The following is a 22,650-nucleotide window of genomic DNA, read 5'->3' as shown; positions in this document are numbered from 1 at the left end:
TCAGTTCTCCTGTACCCCTCCTGTCAGTTCTCCTGTCCCACCTCCTGTCAGTTTTCCTGTCTCCTGCCCTGTCAGTTCTCCTGTTCCCCCTCCTGTCAGTTCTCCTGTCTCCCCACTGTCAGTTCTCCTGTTCCCCCTCCTTTCAGTTCTCCTGTTCCCCCTCCTGTCAGTTCTCCTGTTCCCCCTCCTGTCAGTTCTCCTGTCCCCCTCCTGTCAGTTCTCCTGTTTCCTGTCCTGTCAGTTCTCCTGTTCCCCCTCCTTTCAGTTCTCCTGTCTCCCCCCTGTCAGTTATCCTGTCCCCCCCTGTCAGTTCTCCTGTTCCCCCTCCTGTCAGTTCTCCTGTACCCCCTCCTGTCAGTTCTCCTGTCTCCTGTCCTGTCAGTTCTGTCCCCCCTCCTGTCAGTTCTCCTGTCTTCCCTCCTGTCAGTTCTCCTGTCTCCTGTCCTGTCAGTTCTCCTGTCTCCTGTCCTGTCAGTTCTCCTGTTTCCCCTCCTGTCAGTTCTCCTGTTCCCCCTCTTGTCAGTTCTCCTGTCCCCCCTCCTGTCAGTTCTCCTGTCTCCTGTCCTGTCAGTTCTCCTGTTCCCCCCCTGTCAGTTCTCCTGTCCCCCCTCCTGTCAGTTCTCCTGTCCTGTCCGTTCTCCCGTCCCCCCTCCTGTCAGTTCTCCTGTCTCCTGTCCTGTCAGTTCTCCTGTTCCCCCTCCTGTCAGTTCTCCTGTCTCCCCCCCTGTCAGTTCTCCTGTCCCCCCTCCTGTCAGTTCTCCTGTCTCCTGTCCTGTCAGTTCTCCTGTACCCCCTCCTGTCAGTTCTCCTGTTCCCCCTCCTGTCAGTTCTCCTATCTCCCCCTGTCAGTTCTCCTGTCCCCCCCCTGTCAGTTCTCCTGTCCCCCCTCCTGTCAGTTCTCCTGTACCCCCTCCTGTCAGTTCTCCTGTTCCCCCTCCTGTCAGTTCTCCTGTCTCCCCTCCTGTCAGTTTTCCTGTCTCCCCTCCTGTCAGTTCTCCTGTTCCCCCTCCTGTCAGTTCTCCTGTCCCCCCTCCTGTCAGTTCTCCTGTCTCCCCTGCTGTCAGTTTTCCTGTACCCCCTCCTGTCAGTTTTCCTGTCTCCTGTCCTGTCAGTTTTCCTGTCTCCCCTCCTGTCAGTTTTCCTGTCTCCCCTCCTGTCAGTTTTCCTGTCTCCCCTCCTGTCATTTTTCCTGTCTCCCCTCCTGTCAGTTCTCCTGTCTCCCCTCCTGTCAGTTTTCCTGTCTCCCCTCCTGTCAGTTTTCCTGTCTCCCCTCCTGTCAGTTTTCCTGTCTCCCCTCCTGTCAGTTCTCCTGTTCCCCCTCCTGTCAGTTCTCCTGTCTCCCCTCCTGTCAGTTTTCCTGTCTCCCCTCCTGTCAGTTTTCCTGTCTCCCCTCCTGTCAGTTCTCCTGTCCCCCCTCCTGTCAGTTCTCTTGTCTCCCCTGCTGTCAGTTTTCCTGTCTCGCTTCCTGTCAGTTTTCCTGTCTCGCTTCCTGTCAGTTTTCCTGTCTCCCCTCCTGTCAGTTCTCCTGTCCCACCTCCTGTCAGTTCTCCTGGCCCCCTCCTGTCAGTTCTCCTGTCCCCCCTCCTGTCAGTTCTGCTGTCTCCTGTCCTGTCAGTTTTCCTCTCTCCCCTCCTGTCAGTTTTCCTGTCTCCCCTCCTGTCAGTTTTCCTGTACCCCCTCCTGTCAGTTCTCATGTCTCCTGTCCTGTCAGTTTTCCTGTCTCCCCTCCTGTCAGTTTTCCTGTCTCCCCTCCTGTCAGTTCTCCTGTCCCCCCTCCTGTCAGTTTTCCTGTCTCCCCTCCTGTCAGTTTTCCTGTCTCCCCTCCTGTCAGTTTTCCTGTCTCCCCTCCTGTCAGTTCTCCTGTTCCCCCTCCTGTCAGTTCTCCTGTCTCCCCTCCTGTCAGTTTTCCTGTCTCCCCTCCTGTCAGTTTTCCTGTCTCCCCTCCTGTCAGTTCTCCTGTCCCCCCTCCTGTCAGTTTTCCTGTCTCCCCTCCTGTCAGTTCTCCTGTCCCCCCTCCTGTCAGTTTTCCTGTCTCCCCTCCTGTCAGTTTTCCTGTCTCCTGCCCTGTCAGTTCTCCTGTTCCCCCTCCTGTCAGTTCTCCTGTCTCCCCGACTGTCAGTTATCCTGTTCCCCCTCCTTTCAGTTCTCCTGTCCCCCTCCTGTCAGTTCTCCTGTTCCCCCTCCTGTCAGTTCTCCTGTCCCCCCTCCTGTCAGTTCTCCTGTTTCCTGTCCTGTCAGTTCTCCTGTTTCCTGTCCTGTCAGTTCTCCTGTCTCCCCCCCTGTCAGTTATCCTGTCCCCCCCTGTCAGTTCTCCTGTTCCCCCTCCTGTCAGTTCTCCTGTACCCCCTCCTGTCAGTTCTCCTGTCTCCTGTCCTGTCAGTTCTGTCCCCCCTCCTGTCAGTTCTCCTGTCCCCCCTCCTGTCAGTTCTCCTGTCTCCTGTCCTGTCAGTTCTCCTGTCCTGTCAGTTCTCCTGTTTCCCCTCCTGTCAGTTCTCCTGTTCCCCCTCTTGTCAGTTCTCCTGTCCCCCCTCCTGTCAGTTCTCCTGTCTCCTGTCCTGTCAGTTCTCCTGTTCCCCCTGTCAGTTCTCCTGTCCCCCTCCTGTCAGTTCTCCTGTCCTGTCCGTTCTCCCGTCCCCCCTCCTGTCAGTTCTCCTGTCTCCTGTCCTGTCAGTTCTCCTGTTCCCCCTCCTGTCAGTTCTCCTGTCTCCCCCCCTGTCAGTTCTCCTGTCCCCCCTCCTGTCAGTTCTCCTGTCTCCTGTCCTGTCAGTTCTCCTGTACCCCCTCCTGTCAGTTCTCCTGTTCCCCCTCCTGTCAGTTCTCCTATCTCCCCCTGTCAGTTCTCCTGTCCCCCTGTCAGTTCTCCTGTCCCCCCTCCTGTCAGTTCTCCTGTACCCCCTCCTGTCAGTTCTCCTGTTCCCCCTCCTGTCAGTTCTCCTGTCTCCCCCTCCTGTCAGTTTTCCTGTCTCCCTCCTGTCAGTTCTCCTGTTCCCCCCTCCTGTCAGTTCTCCTGTCCCCCTCCTGTCAGTTCTCCTGTCTCCCCTGCTGTCAGTTTTCCTGTACCCCCTCCTGTCAGTTTTCCTGTCTCCTGTCCTGTCAGTTTTCCTGTCTCCCCTCCTGTCAGTTTTCCTGTCTCCCCTCCTGTCAGTTCTCCTGTCTCCCCTCCTGTCAGTTTTCCTGTTTCCCCTCCTGTCAGTTCTCCTGTCTCCCCTCCTGTCAGTTTTCCTGTCTCCCCTCCTGTCAGTTCTCCTGTTCCCCCTCCTGTCAGTTCTCCTGTCCCCCCTCCTGTCAGTTCTCCTGTCTCCCCTGCTGTCAGTTTTCCTGTACCCCCTCCTGTCAGTTTTCCTGTCTCCTGTCCTGTCAGTTTTCCTGTCTCCCCTCCTGTCAGTTTTCCTGTCTCCCCTCCTGTCAGTTCTCCTGTCCCCCCTCCTGTCAGTTTTCCTGTCTCCCCTCCTGTCAGTTTTCCTGTCTCCCCTCCTGTCAGTTCTCCTGTTCCCCCTCCTGTCAGTTCTCCTGTCCCCCCTCCTGTCAGTTCTCCTGTCTCCCCTCCTGTCAGTTTTCCTGTACCCCCTCCTGTCAGTTTTCCTGTCTCCTGTCCTGTCAGTTTTCCTGTCTCGCTTCCTGTCAGTTTTCCTGTCTCCCCTCCTGTCAGTTCTCCTGTCCCACCTCCTGTCAGTTCTCCTGGCCCCCTCCTGTCAGTTCTCCTGTCCCCCCTCCTGTCAGTTCTGCTGTCTCCTGTCCTGTCAGTTTTCCTCTCTCCCCTCCTGTCAGTTTTCCTGTCTCCCCTCCTGTCAGTTTTCCTGTACCCCTTCCTGTCAGTTCTCATGTCTCCTGTCCTGACAGTTTTCCTGTCTCCGCTCCTGTCAGTTTTCCTGTCTCCCCTCCTGTCAGTTCTTCTGTCCCCCCTCCTGTCAGTTTTCCTGTCTCCCCTCCTGTCAGTTTTCCTGTCTCCCCTCCTGTCAGTTTTCCTGTCTCCCCTCCTGTCAGTTCTCCTGTTCCCCCTCCTGTCAGTTCTCCTGTCTCCCCTCCTGTCAGTTTTCCTGTCTCCCCTCCTGTCAGTTTTCCTGTCTCCCCTCCTGTCAGTTCTCCTGTCCCCCCTCCTGTCAGTTTTCCTGTCTCCCCTCCTGTCAGTTCTCCTGTCCCCCCTCCTGTCAGTTTTCCTGTCTCCCCTCCTGTCAGTTTTCCTGTCTCCCCTCCTGTCAGTTTTCCTGTCTCCCCTCCTGTCAGTTCTCCTGTTCCCCCTCCTGTCAGTTCTCCTGTCTCCCCTCCTGTCAGTTTTCCTGTCTCCCCTCCTGTCAGTTTTCCTGTCTCCCCTCCTGTCAGTTTTCCTGTCTCCCCTCCTGTCAGTTCTCCTGTCCCCCCTCCTGTCAGTTCTCCTGTCTCCCCTCCTGTCAGTTTTCCTGTCTCCCCTCCTGTCAGTTTTCCTGTCTCCCCTCCTGTCAGTTTTCCTGTCTCGCTTCCTGTCAGTTTTCCTGTCTCCCCTCCTGTCAGTTCTCCTGTCCCCCCTCCTGTCAGTTCTCCTGTCCCACCTCCTGTCAGTTCTCCTGTCCCCCCTCCTGTCAGTTCTCCTGTCCCCCCTCCTGTCAGTTCTCCTGTCTCCTGTCCGGTCCGTTCTCCTGTCCCCCCTCCTGTCACTGTCTGGATCAATATGGGATGGAACTGCTGCCGTCACTGGCCCAGCTTGACTGAGAGGACAGGGGGAGGAGGGCAGGGACGGACAATGGCCCTGTGCTGTGTGTGTGTGTGTGTTTGTTGGGGGGGAGGGGTGGGGGTTTATGGGCAAATGTTTTATGAGACTGTGTTGACAACATCCTTCATAAATGAAAAGGTGTTTATGTCTGGGAGCATAAGTAGGAGATGAGGGCTTTGCGTTGTGGTCTCTGTGTTGGTGGTGTTTTAACTGAAGAAGCAGGAAGGGAGCAGAACTCAGGGGAATAAGAGACAGCTTGTCAGACCAAGAGCTCAACTACTGCTTCAACAAGCCCCACTTGACCCAGAATGTTAGCACAGAGGAGGAAAGGAACACACACACACACACAATACTACAGGAACATGGACACTACACCACAGTCTGGGTCAGTGTGCCCCCTGAAGAAGTAAAGTGTTCAATCTTCACGAGGTGGGGGTCAAAGAGGAAGATATGTTTTGGAGAAATCTCAAGAAAGACACCATGGAAAATCGAGAGAGGGAGGAGGGAAAGAGAGAGAGAGGGGAGGGAGGGAGGGATGTGACACATTTAGGTCATAGTGATGTAATGGCCACTCGTCTGTGAACAAGTGACAGAAACCACAGCGGGAGAGAGAGAGAGAGGGAAAGAGAGAGGGGAGATGGAGAGAGAGGGGGAGGGAGAGAGGGGATAAGTGAACACAAGTTAATGACTCAAGGAATTGAGCAAGCAGAAAGTATGAGGAAAGTAAGGACACAGAGGGAGGAGGAAGGGGTATTGACTGAGATGTGGAGAGCCTGTGTGGTGCTGTGTGTGTGTCCTTGTATGTTTGTCTGTTCCTACACTCTTAGCTAAACGGGTTCCAAAAGGGTTCTTCGGCTGTCCCCATAGGAGAACCCTTTTTGTTTCCAGGGAGAACCCTTTTTGGTTCCAAGTAGAACCCTCTGTGGAAAGGGTCCTACATGGAACACTTAAAGGGTTCTACCTGGAACCAAAGGGCTCTACTGGCAACCAAACAGGGTTAGTCAAAGGGTTCTCCTATGGGGACAGCCAAAGAACCATTTTGGAACCCGTTTATCTAAGTGTGTGTGTGTGTGTGTGTGTGTGTGTGTGTGTGTGTGTGTGTGTGTGTGTGTGTGTGTGTGTGTGTGTGTGTGTGTGTGTGTGTGTGTGTGTGTGTGTGTGTGTGTGTGTGTGTGTGTGTGTGTGTGTCTGGACTGTTGACAGTTGACGGTTAAGGTCCAGTAGGTCTCTGTGGGGCTATCTGCTACACTTCTCCACAGGCCAGACCAGGGGCCTCCCAGTCCCAAGCTAGCTAACAGATTCATTAAGACTGGTGCTCACAACCAAGTCAAGTGCAAAATGTCTTCATGCTCTAATGGTTTACACCTGGGCTCTCCCCAAAACTCACACAGTTGGTCCCACTTTGATACTGAGAAATAACCACTCCAACGCCACTCTGTGGCTCAGTGGTTTGGCCTTCCAGATGGGGCTAAACAGATCATAACGAGTGGGAGCCCCACCCACACAGGGATTTTTGTGTTCTAATTATTCTGTGATTATGTTTAGTTGATCAGGTCACTGACTAATGATGTGGATGTGACATCATGGCATTGTTGTCCCTGTTTGGTCGTTTGGATGAAAAAACTGATAGCTGAGATGGTTGCTGAGCCATGTTGCTGTGGTCGATGAGGGTTTTTATTCTACATTGACTCTGAGGCTCCGGTATAAATATCTGTGTAGACACCAAGAACTCAGTTGTACAGCGCTTAAGGGGGTTCCAGGCACATTCGAGATCAGAACTGATGAATGATATATTCGTTCAGCAAACGCTGTAATCCAAATGGACTTGCAGTTCAGCTATTCATTAGTAGTGACCTGTGCTAGAATTAAACCCACAACCGCTTGGTGTTACAAGCACCATCCACGCTCTAACGAGCTCAGCCACCAGAACCACTAACTCCTCTCAGATCCTCTAGTGATGACAGGGAACAGAGCAGGAGACAAGCAGCGCTCTGTGCTCTCCTAAGCAGAAGAGTTCCCTTAACAAAGATGATATATATATATATTCCTTAACAAAGTTCCCTTAACAATGATGATATATATTCCTTAAGACAGTTCCCATAAAAATTATGATATATACAGTGGGGCAAAAAAAGTATTTAGTCAGCCACCAATTGTGCAAGTTCTCCCACTTAAAAAGATGAGAGAGGCCTGTAATTTTCATCATAGGTACACTTCAACTATGACCGACATAATGAGAAAAAAAATCCAGAAAATCACATTGTAGGATTTTTAATTAATTTATTTGCAAATTATGGTGGAAAATAAGTATTTGGTCACCTACAAACAAGCAAGATTTCTGGCTCTCACAGACCTGTAACGTCTTCTTTAAGAGGCTCCTCTGTCCTCCACTCGCTACCTGTATCATTGGCACCTGTTTGAACTTGTTATCAGTATAAAAGAAACCTGTCCACAACCTCAAACAGTCACACTCCAAACTCCACTATGGCCAAGACCAACGAGCTGTCAAAGGACACCAGAAACAAAATTGTAGACCTGCACCAGACTGGGAAGACTGAATCTGCAATAGGTAAGCAGCTTGGTTTGAAGAAATCAACTGTGGGAGCAATTATTAGGAAATGGAAGACATACAAGACCACTGATAATCTCCCTCGATCTGGGGCTCCACGCAAGATCTCACCCCGTGGGGTCAAAATGATCACAAGAACGGTGAGCAAAAATCCCAGAACCACACGGGGAGACCTATTGAATGACCTGCAGAGAGCTGGGACCAAAGTAACAAAGCCTACCATCAGTAACACACTACGCCGCCAGGGACTCAAATCCTGCAGTGCCAGACGTGTCCCACTACTTAAGCCAGGCCCATCTGAAGTTTGCTAGAGAGCATTTGGATGATCCAGAAGAAGATTGGGAGAATGTCATATGGTCAGATGAAACCAAAATATAACTTTTTGGCAAAAACTCAACTCGTCGTGTTTGAAGGACAAAGAATGCTGAGTTGCATCCAAAGAACACCATACCTACTGTGAAGCATGGGGGTGGAAACATCATGCTTTGGGGCTGTTTTTCTGCAAAGGGACCAGGACGACTGATCCGTGTAAAGGGAAGATTGAATGGGGCCATGTATCGTGAGATTTTGAGTGAAAACCTTCTTCCATCAGCAAGGGCATTGAAGATGAAACGTGGCTGGGTCTTTCAGCATGACAATGATCCCAAACACACTGCCCGGGCAACAAAGGAGTGGCTTCGTAAAAAGCATTTCAAGGTCCTGGAGTTGTCTAGCCAGTCTCCAGATCTCAACCCCATAGAAAATCTTTGGAGGGAGTTGAAAGTCTGTGTTGCCCAGCAACAGCCCAACACATCACTGCTCTAGAGGAGATCTGCATGGAGGAATGGGCCAAAATACCAGTAACAGTGTGTGAAAACCTTGTGAAGACTTACAGAAAACGTTTGACCTCTGTCATTGCCAACAGAGGGTATATAACAAAGTATTGAGATAAACTTTTGTTATTGACCAAATACTTATTTTCCACCATAATTTGCAAATAAATTCATAAAAAATCCTATAATGTGATTTTCTGGATTTTTTTTCTCCCATTTTGTCTGTCATAGTTGAAATGTACCTGTGATGGAAATTACAGGCCTCTCTCATCTTTTTAAGTGGGAGAACTTGCACAATTGGTGGCTGACTAAATACTTTTTTGCCCCACTGTATTCCTCAACACAGTTCCCTTAACAATGATTATATATATATTCCTCAACACAGTTCCCTTAACAATGATGATATATTTATTTCATCACATCCCAGTGGGTCAGAAGTTTACATACACTCAGTTAGTATTTGGTAGCATTGCCTTTAAATTGTTTAACTTTGGTCAAATGTTTCGGGTAGCCTTCCACAAGCTTCCCACAATAAGTTGGGTGAATTTTGTCCCATTCCTCCTGACAGAGCTGGTGTAACTGAGTCAGGTTTGTAGGCTTGCTTGCCCGCACATGCTTTTTCAGTTCTGCCCACAAATGTTCTCTAGGATTGAGGTCAGGGCTTTGTGATGGCCACACCAATACCTTGACTTGTTGTCCGTAAGCCATTTTGACACAACTTTGGATGTATGCTTGGGGTCATAGTCCATTTGGAAGACCCATTTGTGACCAAGCTTTAACTGATGTCTTGCTTCAATATATCCACATAATTTCCCCATCTCATGATGCCATCTATTTTGTGAAGTGCACCAGTCCCTCATGCAGCAAAGCACCCCAACAACATGATGCTGCCACCCCCGTGCTTCACGGTTGGGATGGTGTTCTTCAGCTTGCAAGCATCCCCCTTTTTCCTCCAAGCATAACGATGGTCATTATGACCAAACAGTTCTATTTTTGTTTCATCAGACCAGAGGACATTTCTCCAAAAAGTACAATCTTTGTCCCCATGTGCAGTTGCAAACCATAGTCTGGATTTTTAGTGGCGGTTTGTGAGCAGTGGGTTCTTCCTTGCTGAGCGGCGATATAGGACTGGTTTTACTGTGGATATAGATACTTTTATACCTGTTCCCTCCAGCATCTTCACAAGGTCCTTTGCTGTTGCTCTGGGATTGATTTGCACTTTTCGCACCAAAATACATTCATCTCTAGGAGACAGAACGTGTCTCCTTCCTGAGCGGTATGACGGCTGCGTGGTCCCATGGTGTTTATACTTGCATACTATTGTTTGTACAGAGGAACGTGGTACCTTCAGGTGTTTGGAAATTGCTCCCAAGGATGAACCAGACTTGTGGAGGTCTACAATTTTTTTATCTGTGGTCTTGGCTGATTACTTTTGATTTTCCCATGATGTCAGGCAAAGAGGCACTGAGTTTGAAGGTAGGCCTTGAAATACATCCACAGGTACACCTCCAATTGACTCAAATTATGTTATCAGAAACTTCTAAAGCCATTACATAATTTTCTGGAATTTTCCAAGCTGTTTAAAGGCACAGTCAACCTAATGTATGTAAACTTCTGACCCACTGAAATTGTGGTTCCATGTAACACCTTTTCCACGGAGGGTTCTATATGGAACCCAATAGGGTTCTACCTGGAACCAAAAAGGCTTATCCTATGGGTACAGCCGAAGAACCCTTTTGGAACCCTTTCTTCTAAGAATGTACCTTATCTGTTTGGCGTTATGTTATATCTATTTTTTCCTTTTTAAATGTATTCTTTATTTAACTAGTCAAGTCAAAAAATATTATATTAAAATATTACTACCCCGGTCAAACCCGAACGACACTGGACCAATTGTGCACCACCCAATCAGCCTTGAATCGAACCAGGGTCTGGTCTGTAGTGATGACTCTAACACTGAGATACAGTACATTAGACCGCTGCACCACTCGGGAGCCCAATATGTCTAGGAAATATCTTTCTCCAGGTCATGTAACCTCATGTTGATATCATGACAGTAAGTACTGGAGCTGATATGAGCTGGATAAGGCATGAGGTGTTTTTATATGAGACTGAGTGATACCAGGGCAGGGCTGAAAGGGACATGGAGCAGATTTGAACATTGTATTACCATTCAATATGCATTTCCTGGACAAACGTTGCTAACTACAGAATGTCACAGACAGTGGAGAAATGGAGAGAGACGGGAGAGAGGATAGAGATAGACAGAAGGGAGAGAGGGAGGAGAGGATAGAGAGACAGAAGGGAGAGAGGGAGGAGAGGATAGAGAGACAGACGGGAGAGAGGGATGGAGAGGATAGAGATAGACAGAAGGGAGAGAGGGAGCAGAGGATAGAGAGAGACAGAAGGCAGAGAGGGAGGATAGAGATAGACAGAAGGGAGAGAGTGAGGAGAGGATAGAGGATAGAAGGACAGAAGGGAGAGAGATGGAGCAGAGGGAGAGGAGGAGAGGATAGAGACAGAAGGGAGAGAGGGAGGAGAGGATAGAGAGAGACAGAAGGGAGAGAGAGGATGGAGAGGATAGAAGAGACAGAAGGGAGAGAGAGGGAGGAGAGGATAGAGATAGACAGAAGGGAGAGAGGGAGGAGAGGATAGAGAGACAGAAGGGAGAGAGGGAGGAGAGGATAGAGAAGACAGAAGGGAGAGAGGGAGGAGAGGATAGAGAAGACAGAAGGGAGAGAGGGAGGAGAGGATAGAGAGAGACAGAAGGGAGAGAGGGAGGAGAGGATAGAGAGAGACAGAAGGGAGAGAGGGAGGAGAGGATAGAGAGAGACAGAAGGGAGAGAGGGAGGAGAGGATAGAAAGACAGAAGGGAGAGAGGGAGGAGAGGATAGAGAGAGACAGAAGGGAGAGAGGGAGGAGAGGATAGGACAGAAGGGAGAGAGGGGAGAGGGAGAGAGACAGAAGGGAGAGAGGGAGGAGAGGATAGAAAGACAGAAGGGAGAGAGGGAGGAGAGGATAGAGAGAGACAGACGGGAGAGAAGGAGAGAAGGGAGAGGGATAGAAAGACAGAAGGGAGAGAGGGAGGAGAGGATAGAGATAGACAGAAGGGAGAGAGGGAGGAGAGGATAGAAAGACAGAAGGAGAGAGGGAGGAGAGGATAGAGAGAGACAGAAGGGAGAGAGGGAGGAGAGGATAGAAAGACAGAAGGGAGAGAGGGAGGAGAGGATAGAGAGAGAGACAGACAGAAGGAGAGAGGATGGAGAGGATGAGAGATAGACAGAAGGACAGAGAGAGGGAGGAGAGGATAGAGAGACAGAAGGGAGAGGGGAGGAGAGGATAGAGAGAGACAGAAGGGAGAGAGGAGGAGAGGATAGAAAGACAGAAGGGAGAGAGGGAGGAGAGGATAGAGATAGAAGGGAAAGACAGAAGGGAGAGGGAGAGGGGAGGAGAGGATAGAGAGAGAGGACAGAAGGGAGAGAGGGAGGAGAGGATAGAAAGACAGAAGGGAGAGAGGGAGGAGAGGATAGAGAGAGACAGAAGGGAGACAGAGAGGGAGACAGAGAGGGAGAGAGACAGAAGGAGAGAGGGAGGAGAGGATAGAGAGAGACAGAAGGGAGAGAGGGAGGAGAGGATAGAGAGAGACAGAAGGCAGAGAGGGAGGAGAGGATAGAGAGAGACAGAAGGGAGAGAGGGAGGAGAGGATAAAAAGACAGAAGGGAGAGAGGGAGGAGAGGATAGAAAGACAGAAGGGAGAGAGGGAGGAGAGGATAGAGAGAGACAGACGGGAGAGAGGGAGGAGAGGATAGAGAGAGACAGAAGGCAGAGAGGGAGGAGAGGATAGAAAGACAGAAGGGAGAGAGGGAGGAGAGGATAGAGAGAGAGACAGACGGGAGAGAGGGAGGAGAGGATAGAGATAGACAGAAGGGAGAGAGGGAGGAGAGGATAGAGAGAGACAGAAGGCAGAGAGGGAGGAGATGATAGAGAGAGACAGAAGGCAGAGAGGGAGGAGAGGATAGAGAGAGACAGAAGGGAGAGAGGGAGGAGAGGATAGAGAGAGACAGAAGGGAGAGAGGGAGGAGAGGATAGAAAGACAGAAGGGAGAGAGGAGGGAGGAGAGGAGAGAGACAGAAGGGAGAGAGGGAGGAGAGGATAGAAAGACAGAAGGGAGAGAGGGAGGAGAGGATAGAGAGAGACAGAAGGGAGAGAGGGAGGAGAGGATAGAGAGAGACAGAAGGGAGAGAGGGAGGAGAGGATAGAGAGAGACAGAAGGGAGAGAGGGAGGAGAGGATAGAGAGAGACAGAAGGGAGAGAGGGAGGAGAGGATAGAGAAGACAGAAGGGAGAGAGGGAGGAGAGGATAGAAAGACAGAAGGGAGAGAGGGAGGAGAGGATAGAGAGAGAGACAGACGGGAGAGAGGGAGGAGAGGATAGAGATAGACGGAAGGGAGAGAGGGAGGAGAGGATAGAGAGAGACAGAAGGCAGAGAGGGAGGAGAGGATAGAGAGAGACAGAAGGGAGAGAGGGAGGAGAGGATAGAGAGAGACAGAAGGGAGAGAGGGATGAGAGGATAGAAAGACAGAAGGGAGAGAGGGAGGAGAGGATAGAAAGACAGAAGGGAGAGAGGGAGGAGAGGATAGAAGAGACAGAAGGGAGAGAGGGAGGAGAGGATAGGACAGAAGGGAGAGAGGGAGGAGAGGATAGAGAGAGACAGAAGGGAAGGGAGAGAGGGAGGGGAGAGAGGGAGGAGAGATAGAGACAGAAGGGAGAGAGGGAGGAGAGGATAGAGAGAGACAGAAGGGAGAGAGAGAGGGAGGAGAGGATAGAGAGAGACAGAAGGGAGAGAGGGAGGAGAGGGATAGAAGACAGAAGGGAGAGAGGGAGGAGAATAGAAGAGACAGAAGGGAGAGAGGGAGGAGAGGATAGAGAGACAGAAGGGAGAGAGGGAGGAGAGGATAGAGAGAGACAGAAGGGAGAGAGGGAGGAGAGGATAGAAAGACAGAGAGGGAGAGAGAGGAGAGGATAGAGAGAGACAGAAGGGAGAGAGGGAGGAGAGGATAGAGAGAGACAGAAGGGAGAGAGGGAGGAGAGGATAGAGAGAGACAGAAGGGAGAGAGGGAGGAGAGGATAGAGAGAGACAGAAGGCAGAGAGGGAGGAGAGGATAGAGAAGACAGAAGGGAGAGAGGAGAGAGGAGAGGATAGAGAGAGACAGAAGGGAGAGAGGGAGGAGAGGATAGAAAGACAGAAGGGAGAGGAGGATAGAGGAGACAGAGGGGAGGAGAAGGGAGAGGAGGGAGGAGAGGATAGAGAGAAGACAGAAGGGAGAGAGGGAGGAGAGGATAAGACAGAAGGGAGAGAGGGAGGAGAGGATAGAAAGACAGAAGGGAGAGAGGGAGGAGAGGATAGAGAAGACAGAAGGAGGAGAGAGAGAGGGAGGAGAGGATAGAGAGAGACAGAAGGGAGATAGGGAGGAGAGGAGAGGGAGAGACAGAAGGGAGAGAGGGAGGAGAGGGATAGAAGAGACAGAAGGGAGAGAGGGAGGAGAGGATAGAGAGACAGAAGGGAGAGAGGGAGGAGAGGATAGAGAGAGACAGAAGGAGAGAGGGAGGAGAGGATAGAAGAGACAGAAGGGAGAGAGAGGAGAGGAGAGAGAGAGAAGGGAGAGAGGGAGGAGAGGATAGAGAGAGACAGAAGGAGAGAGGGAGGGAGAGGATAGAGAGAGACAGAAGGGAGAGAGGGAGGAGAGGATAGAAAGACAGAAGGGAGAGAGGGAGGAGAAGGATAGAGAGAGACAGAAGGGGAGAGAGGGAGGAGAGGATAGAAAGACAGAAGGGAGAGAGGGAGAGAGGAGGAGAGGATAGAGGAGAGGACAGAAGGGGAGAGAGGGAGGAGAGGATAGAGAAGACAGAAGGGAGAGAGGGAGGAGAGGATAGAGAGAGACAGAAGGACAGAGGCAGAGAGGGAGGAGAGGATAGAGAGAGACAGAAGGGAGAGAGGGAGGAGAGGATAGAAGAGAGACAGAGAGGGAGAGAGGGAGATAGACAGAAGGGAGAGAGGAGAGGAGAGACAGAAGGAGAAAGACAGAAGGGAGAGAGAGGAGGAGAGGATAGAAAGACAGAAGGGAGAGAGGGAGGAGAGGATAGAGAGAGACAGACGGGAGAGAGGGAGGAGAGGATAGAGAGAGACAGAAGGGAGAGAGGGAGGGGAGGATAGAGAGAGACAGAAGGCAGAGATGGAGGAGAGGATAGAGAGAGACAGAAGGGAGAGAGGGAGGAGAGGATAGAAAGATAGAAGGGAGAGAGGGAGGAGAGGATAGAAAGATAGAAGGGAGAGAGGGAGGAGAGGATAGAAAGACAGAAGGGAGAGAGGGAGGAGAGGATAGAGAGAGACAGAAGGGAGAGAGGGATGGAGAGGATAGAGAGAGACAGAAGGGAGAGAGGGATGGAGAGGATAGAGATAGACAGAAGGGAGTGAGGGAGGAGAGGATAGAAAGACAGAAGGGAGAGAGGGAGGAGAGGATAGAAAGACAGAAGGGAGAGAGGGAGGAGAGGATACAGAGAGAGACAGACGGGAGAGAGGGAGGAGAGGATAGAGATAGACAGAAGGGAGAGAGGGAGGAGAGGATAGAGAGAGACAGAAGGCAGAGAGGGAGGAGAGGATAGAGAGAGACAGAAGGGAGAGAGGGAGGAGAGGATAGAGAGAGACAGAAGGGAGAGAGGGAGGAGAGGATAGAAAGACAGAAGGGAGAGAGGGAGGAGAGGATAGAAAGACAGAAGGGAGAGAGGAGAGGATAGAGAGAGACAGAAGGGAGAGAGGGAGGAGAGGATAGAGAGAGACAGAAGGGAGAGAGGGAGGAGAGGATAGAGAGAGACAGAAGGGAGAGAGGGAGGAGAGGATAGAAAGACAGAAGGGAGAGAGGGAGGAGAGGATAGAGAGAGACAGACAGGGAGAGAGGGAGGAGAGGATAGAGAGAGACAGAAGGCAGAGAGGGAGGAGAGGATAGAGAGAGACAGAAGGGAGAGAGGGAGGAGAGGATAGAAAGACAGAAGGGAGAGAGGGAGGAGAGGATAGAAAGACAGAAGGGAGAGAGAGGGAGGAGAGGATAGAGAGAGGGAGGAGAGGATACAGAAGGGAGAGAGGGAGGAGAGGATAGAGGAGAGACAGAAGGGAGAGAGGAGGAGAGGGATAGAGAGAGACAGAAGGAGAGGGGAGGAGAGGATAGAGGAGAGAGACAGAAGGGAGAGAGGGAGGAGAGGATAGAGAGAGAGACAGAAGGGAGAGAGGAGGAGGAGGAGAGGATAGAGAGAGACAGACGGGAGAGAGGGAGGAGAGGATAGAGAGAGACAGAAGGGAGAGAGGGAGGGAGGAGGAGAGTAGAGAGAGACAGAAGGGAGAGAGGGAGGAGAGGATAGAGAGAGACAGACAGAAGGGAGAGGAGGAGAGGAGAGGAGACAGAAGGAGACAGAAGGGAGAGAGGGAGGAGGAGGATAGAGATAGACAGAAGGGAGAGAGGAAGGAGAGGATAGAAAGGAGACAGAAGGGAGAGAGGGAGGAGGGAGGAGGATAGAGAAGACAGAAGGGAGAGAGGGAGGAGAGGATAGACAGAGGGAGACAGAAGGGAGAGAGGGAGGAGAGGATAGAGAGAGACAGAAGGGAGAGAGGGAGGAGAGGATAGAGAGAGACAGAAGGGAGAGAGGGAGGAGAGGATAGAGAGACAGAAGGGAGAGAGGGGAGGAGAGGATAGAGAAGACAGAAGGGAGAGAGGGAGGAGAGGATAGAAAGACAGAAGGGAGAGAGGGAGGAGAGGATAGAGAGAGACAGACGGGAGAGAGGGAGGAGAGGATAGAAAGACAGAAGGGAGAGAGGGAGGACAGGATAGAAAGACAGAAGGGAGAGAGGGTGGAGAGGATAGAGAAGATAGAAGGAGAGGGAGAGAGAGACAGAAGGAGAGGAGAGGATAGAGATAGACAGGAAGGGAGAGAGGGAGGAGGATAGAGAAGACAGAGAGAGAGACAGAAGGAGAGAGAGGAGAGGGGAGGATAGAGAGAGAGACAGAAGGGAGAGAGGGAGGAGAGGATAGAGAGACACAGAAGGGAGAGAGGGAGAAGAGGATAGAAAGACAGAAGGGAGAGAGGGAGGACAGGATAGAAGAGACAGAAGGGAGAGGGGAGGAGAAGATAGAGAGAGAGACAGACAGGAGGAGAGGGAGGAGAGGATAGAGATAGACAGAAGGGAGAGAGGGAGGAGAGGATAGAGAGAGACAGAAGGCAGAGAGGGAGGAGAGGATAGAGAGAGACAGAAGGCAGAGAGGGAGGAGAGGATAGAGAGAGACAGAAGGGAGAGAGGGAGGAGAGGATAGAGAGAGACAGAAGGGAGAGGGGAGGAGAGGATAGAAAGACAGAAGGGAGAGAGGGAGGAGAGGATAGAGAGAGACAGACGGGAGAGAGGGAGGAGAGGATAGAGAGAGACAGAAGGGAGAGAGGGAGGAGAGGATAGAAAGACAGAAGGGAGAGAGGGAGGAGAGGATAGAAAGACAGAAGGGAGAGAGGGAGAGGATAGAGAGAGACAGAGGGAGAGGGAGGGAGGAGAGGATAGAGAGAGACAGAAGGCAGAGAGGGAGGAGAGGATAGAGAGAGACAGAAGGGAGAGAGGGAGGAGAGGATAGAAGGAGAGAGAGACAGACAGGAGAGAGGAGGAGGAGAGGATAGAGAGAGACAGAGGGAGGAGGGAGAGACAGGGGAGGAGAGGATAGAAAGACAGAAGGGAGAGAGGGAGGAGAGGATAGAGAGACAGAGAGGGAGAGAGGGAGGAGAGGATAGAGAAGACAGAAGGAGAGACAGAGGGAGGAGGGATAGAAGAGACAGAAGGGAGAGAGAGAGGATAGAGAGAGAGAGAGAGAGACAGGATAGAGAGACAGAAGGAGAGAGGGAGGAGAGGATAGAGAGAGACAGAAGGGAGAGAGGGAGGGAGGAGAGGAGAGAAGGGGAGAGACAGAAGGGAGAGAGGGAGGAGAGGATAGAAAGACAGAAGGGAGAGAGGGAGGAGAGGATAGAGAGAGACAGAAGGGAGAGAGGGAGGACAGGATAGAAAGACAGAAGGGAGGGAGGGAGGAGAGGATAGAGAGAGACAGAAGGCAGAGAGGGAGGAGAGGATAGAGAGAGACAGAAGGGAGAGAGGGAGGAGAGGATAGAGAGAGACAGAAGGGAGAGAGGGAGGAGAGGATAGAAAGACAGAAGGGAGAGAGGGAGGAGAGGATAGAGATAGACAGAAGGGAGAGAGGGAGGAGAGGATAGAAAGACAGAAGGGAGAGAGGGAGGACAGGATAGAAAGACAGAAGGGAGAGAGGGTGGAGAGGATAGAGAGAGAGACAGACGGGAGAGAGGGAGGAGAGGATAGAGATAGACGGAAGGGAGAGAGGGAGGAGAGGATAGAGAGAGACAGAAGGCAGAGAGGGAGGAGAGGATAGAGAGAGACAGAAGGCAGAGAGGGAGGAGAGGATAGAGAGAGACAGAAGGGAGAGAGGGAGGAGAGGATAGAGAGAGACAGAAGGGAGAGAGGGAGGAGAGGATAGAGAGAGACAGAAGGGAGAGAGGGAGGAGAGGATAGAAAGACAGAAGGGAGAGAGGGAGGAGAGGATAGAAAGACAGAAGGGAGAGAGGGAGGAGAGGATAGAGAGAGACAGACGGGAGAGAGGGAGGAGAGGATAGAGAGAGACAGAAGGCAGAGAGGGATGAGAGGATAGAGAGAGACAGACGGGAGAGAGGGAGGAGAGGATAGAGAGAGACAGACGGGAGAGAGGGAGGAGAGGATAGAGAGAGACAGACGGGAGAGAGGGAGGAGAGGATAGAAAGACAGAAGGGAGAGAGGGAGGAGAGGATAGAGATAGACAGAAGGGAGAGAGGGAGGAGAGGATAGAAAGACAGAAGGGAGAGAGGGAGGACAGGATAGAAAGACAGAAGGGAGAGAGGGAGGAGAGGATAGAGAGAGAGACAGACGGGAGAGAGGGAGGAGAGGATAGAGAGAGACAGAAGGGAGAGAGGGAGGAGAGGATAGAAAGACAGAAGGGAGAGAGGGAGGAGAGGATAGAAAGACAGAAGGGAGAGAGGGAGGAGAGGATAGAGAGAGGCAGACGGGAGAGAGGGAGTAGAGGATAGAGAGAGACAGAAGGCAGAGAGGGATGAGAGGATAGAGAGACAGAAGGGAGAGAGGGAGGAGAGGATAGAGAGAGGCAGACGGGAGAGAGGGAGTAGAGGATAGAGAGAGACAGAAGGCAGAGAGGGATGAGAGGATAGAGAGAGACAGACGGGAGAGAGGGAGGAGAGGATAGAGAGAGACAGACGGGAGAGAGGGAGGAGAGGATAGAGAGACAGAAGGCAGAGAGGGAGGAGAGGATAGAGAGAGACAGACGGGAGAGAGGGAGGAGAGGATAGAGAGAGACAGAAGGCAGAGAGGGATGAGAGGATAGAGAGAGACAGACGGGAGAGAGGGAGGAGAGGATAGAGAGAGACAGACGGGAGAGAGGGAGGAGAGGATAGAGATAGACAGAAGGGAGAGAGGGAAGAGAGGATAGAGACAGAAGGGAACAAGATATTTGCTCATGGAACCATGTGTATTCATGTCTCCTGTGTGTAGCTGCATCTGCGCCCTGACAAGTGTGTGTGTGTGTGTGTGTGTGTGTGTGTGTGTGTGTGTGTGTGTGTGTGTGTGTGTGTGTGTGTGTGTGTGTGTGTGTGTGTGTGTGTGTGTGTGTGTGTGTGTGTGTGTGTGTGTGTGTGTGTCAGATTTGAATGCTGGGAGCAAGAGAGAATGAGCACGTAAAAGAGAGAGGGAAGGAGAAATTGGGTCAGTGATCTAAATACCAAGTACTATGTCAACGCCAAATTATTCACTTCACTGCCAACCATCCATCCATCTTGCTCTCTCTCTCCCTTTGTTTCTGCTTATTATTATCTTTTGGTTGTTTACGATCTCGATCCTTCTCTCTTTTTTTCTTGTGTCCTTCTCTTTTTCTCTGCCATCATTTCAGTCCCATCCCTTTCTCCTTTCTACATCCTCTCTCTCTCTCTCTCTCTCTCTCGGTCAGTGTTAATGCATTGCAGTGTCCACTGCTGTTTGTTAATGTGTGTTTATTATTGACTCATTCTCCTCCCCCATCCTCTATAACTTCAGTACCTACCTCTCTCTCCCTCCCTGTTCCTTTCCTCACCCTCCCTCTCCCTTCCTTCCTCCTTCCCTCAGTATAGTGAGTGGTAATGTAAAGACATGTGGGCCTCCTCCTTCCCTCAGTATAGAGAGTGGTAATGTAAAGACATGCGGGCCTCCTCCTTCCCTCAGTATAGTCAGTGGTAATATAAAGACATGCGGGCCTCCTCCTTCCCTCAGTATAGTGAGTGGTAATGTAAAGACATGTGGGCCTCCTCCTTCCCTCAGTATAGTGAGTGGTAATGTAAAGACATGCGGGCCTCCTCCTTCCCTCAGTATAGTGAGTGGTAATGTAAAGACATGCGGGCCTCCTCCTTCCCTCAGTATAGAGAGTGGTAATGTAAAGACATGCGGGCCTCCTCCTTCCCTCAGTATAGAGAGTGGTAATGTAAAGACATGTGGGCCTCCTCCTTCCCTCAGTATAGTGAGTGGTAATGTAAAGACATGCGGGCCTCCTCCTTCCCTCAGTATAGAGAGTGGTAATGTAAAGACATGCGGGCCTCCTCCTTCCCTCAGTATAGTGAGTGGTAATGTAAAGACATGCGGGCCTCCTCCTTCCCTCAGTATAGAGAGTGGTAATGTAAAGACATGCTGGCCTCCTCCTTCCCTCAGTATAGTGAGTGGTAATGTAAAGACATGCGGGCCTCCTCCATCCCTCAGTATAGTGAGTTCTAATGTAAAGACATGTGGGCCTCCTCCTTCCCTCAGTATAGAGAGTGGTAATGTAAAGACATGCGGGCCTCCTCCTTCCCTCAGTATAGAGAGTGGTAATGTAAAGACATGCAGGCCTCCTCCTTCCCTCAGTATAGAGAGTGGTAATGTAAAGACATGCAGGCCTCCTCCTTCCCTCAGTATAGTGAGTGGTAATGTAAAGACATGTGGGCCTCCTCCTTCCCTCAGTATAGTGAGTGGTAATGTAAAGACATGTGGGCCTCCTCCTTCCCTCAGTATAGAGAGTGGTAATGTAAAGACATGTGGGCCTCCTCCTTCCCTCAGTATAGAGAGTGGTAATGTAAAGACATGTGGGCCTCCTCCTTCCCTCAGTATAGAGAGTGGTAATGTAAAGACATGTGGGCCTCCTCCTTCCCTCAGTATAGAGAGTGGTAATGTAAAGACATGTGGGCCTCCTCCTTCCCTCAGTATAGAGAGTGGTAATGTAAAGACATGTGGGCCTCCTCCTTCCCTCAGTATAGAGAGTGGTAATGTAAAGACATGCGGGCCTCCTCCTTCCCTCAGTATAGTGAGTGGTAATGTAAAGACATGTGGGCCTCCTCCTTCCCTCAGTATAGAGAGTGGTAATGTAAAGACATGCGGGCCTCCTCCTTCCCTCAGTATAGTGAGTGGTAATGTAAAGACATGTGGGCCTCCTCCTTCCCTCAGTATAGAGAGTGGTAATGTAAAGACATGCGGGCCTCCTCCTTCCCTCAGTATAGTGAGTGGTAATGTAAAGACATGCGGGCCTCCTCCTTCCCTCAGTTCCCTCAGTATAGTGAGTGGTAATGTAAAGACATGTGGGCCTCCTCCTTCCCTCAGTATAGAGAGTGGTAATGTAAAGACATGCGGGTCTCCAGTTCATAATATACATAAGCCGTATTAACCGTCCATTGTGTGGAAACAGAGGGAAGGTGGAGGGAGGGAGGGAGGGAGAGTTGGATGCAGACAGAGGAAGGGGCAGAGGGCAGGAGAGGGAGCAGTAATAGAAGCTGTGTGATTGGCTGAGAGGGGTGGAGGGGAGGGCAAATAGAACGTGGGGGTTATTGTTGGCAATAGAAACAGCGGGGGAAGTTTTGTAGTGAAGTCGTGTTCCGTGTCACAGCCCTATAGAACACATCTGGTAATGTGTGCCAGAGACATGAAAGATGGATGGAACAATTCCCTTTTCTCTCCACTCCTCTACCAGTACTTCTTCTCTCTCTCTCTTTCTCTCTTTCTGTGTCTCACATTCCACCCTCTTTTCTCACTATAACTACCCCACCTTCCTCATCATCTCTCCATCTCTATAACGGACTCAATCATCCTCTCTCTCTTTCTGATTCCCTCTCCTCCACTCTCACTCCATCCCTCCCCATCTTCTCTCTCTTTTTAACACCTCTCCTCTCTCCTCCAGTCTCACTACATCCCTCCCCACCTTCTCTCTTTCTAACACCTCTCCTCTCTCCTCCACTCTCACTCCATCCCTCCCCACCTTCTCTCTTTCTAAGGGGAGGAGAGAGGAGCAGAGTGGAGGTGGGGAGGGATGGAGTGAGAGTGGAGGAGAGAGGAAAGGTGTTAGAAAGAGAGAGAAGATGGGGAGGAATGGAGTAAGCGGATAGTGTTCCCTCTGTCAGGGGGAGTGAGGAGGAGAGAGGTTTCTCACTCCCCCTCTTTCCTCCTCTCTGCTCCTCTTACCTCCTCTTTCATCCTCTCCTCCTCCCTCTTCCTCTCTGCTCCTCTCTCCTCCTCTCTGCTCCTCTCTTTTCCTCTCACCTCCTCTCTGCTCCTCTCTCCTCCTATCTCCTCCTCGCTTTTCTTCACTGCTCTTCTCTCTTCCTCTCTCCTCCTCTCTCCTCCTCTCACCTCCTCTCTCCTCCTCCTCTTTTCTCTTCTCTACTCCTATTTCCTCCTCTTTGCTCCTCTCTCCTCCTCTCTGCTCCTCTCTCTTCCTCTCTGCTCATCTCTCCTCCTTTCTCCTCCTCTCTGCTCCTCTCTGCTCCTTTCTCCTCCTCTCCTCCTCCCTCCTCCTCTTTCCTCTTCTCTCCTCCTCTCTGCTCATCTCTCCTCCGTTCTGCTCCTCTGCTCCTCTCTCCCTCCTCCTCTTTCCTCTTCTCTCCTCCTCTTTCCTCCTCTCTGCTCATCTCTCTTCCTTTCTCCTCCTCTCTGCTCCTCTCTCCTCCTCTCTCCTCTGCCCTCTGTCTTTCCTCTTTTCCACTACCAAATTCTCTCGCCCTCCCTCTTTGTCCCTCTTTCTCCATCTCTCTCTTTCTCATCTATCATTCTCTCTCTCTTTCTCCCTCTCTCTCCCTCTTTCTCCCTCTCTCTCTCTCTCTCTCTCTCTCTCTCTCTCTCTCTCTCTCTCTCTCTCTCTCTCTCTCTCTCTCTCTCTCCCCTCTCTCTCTCTCTCTCTCTCTCTCTCTCTCTCTCCTTCTCCCTCTCTCTTTCTCCCTCTCTCTATCTTCCCACCCGTCTCCGACTTCACGCCTGTGTCTGAGAGTAGATCTATGCTCTTCCAGACAAGTGAGAACACAGGAAGCCTTTTATCTGTTTAAACATCTCCCCTGTCTCTCCACGTCTCCTCTATTCCCTCTCTCTCTTTTACTGTCTCCCTGTACACATGCATTCTCTCAAACACACCTACAGACGCACGCACACACATACACGCGCGCACACTCACACACACCTCT

General features: G+C 51.2%; 1 protein-coding gene across 3 annotated transcripts in view; it reads left to right on the top strand.

The window, feature by feature from the left end:
• The window catches only part of LOC118371229 (ephrin type-B receptor 5-like), a 91,187-nt gene that overhangs the window by 38,482 nt on the left and 30,055 nt on the right, over positions 1 to 22,650 (top strand). The gene's annotated exons all lie outside the window — the stretch shown is intronic.

This window comes from Oncorhynchus keta, chromosome 31 (genome assembly GCF_023373465.1).
Source record: "Oncorhynchus keta strain PuntledgeMale-10-30-2019 chromosome 31, Oket_V2, whole genome shotgun sequence".
In the NCBI taxonomy this organism is placed as follows: domain Eukaryota; kingdom Metazoa; phylum Chordata; class Actinopteri; order Salmoniformes; family Salmonidae; genus Oncorhynchus; species Oncorhynchus keta.
Note: the sequence above shows the minus strand (reverse complement) of the source record. Positions and strands in the feature narration are given on the sequence as shown.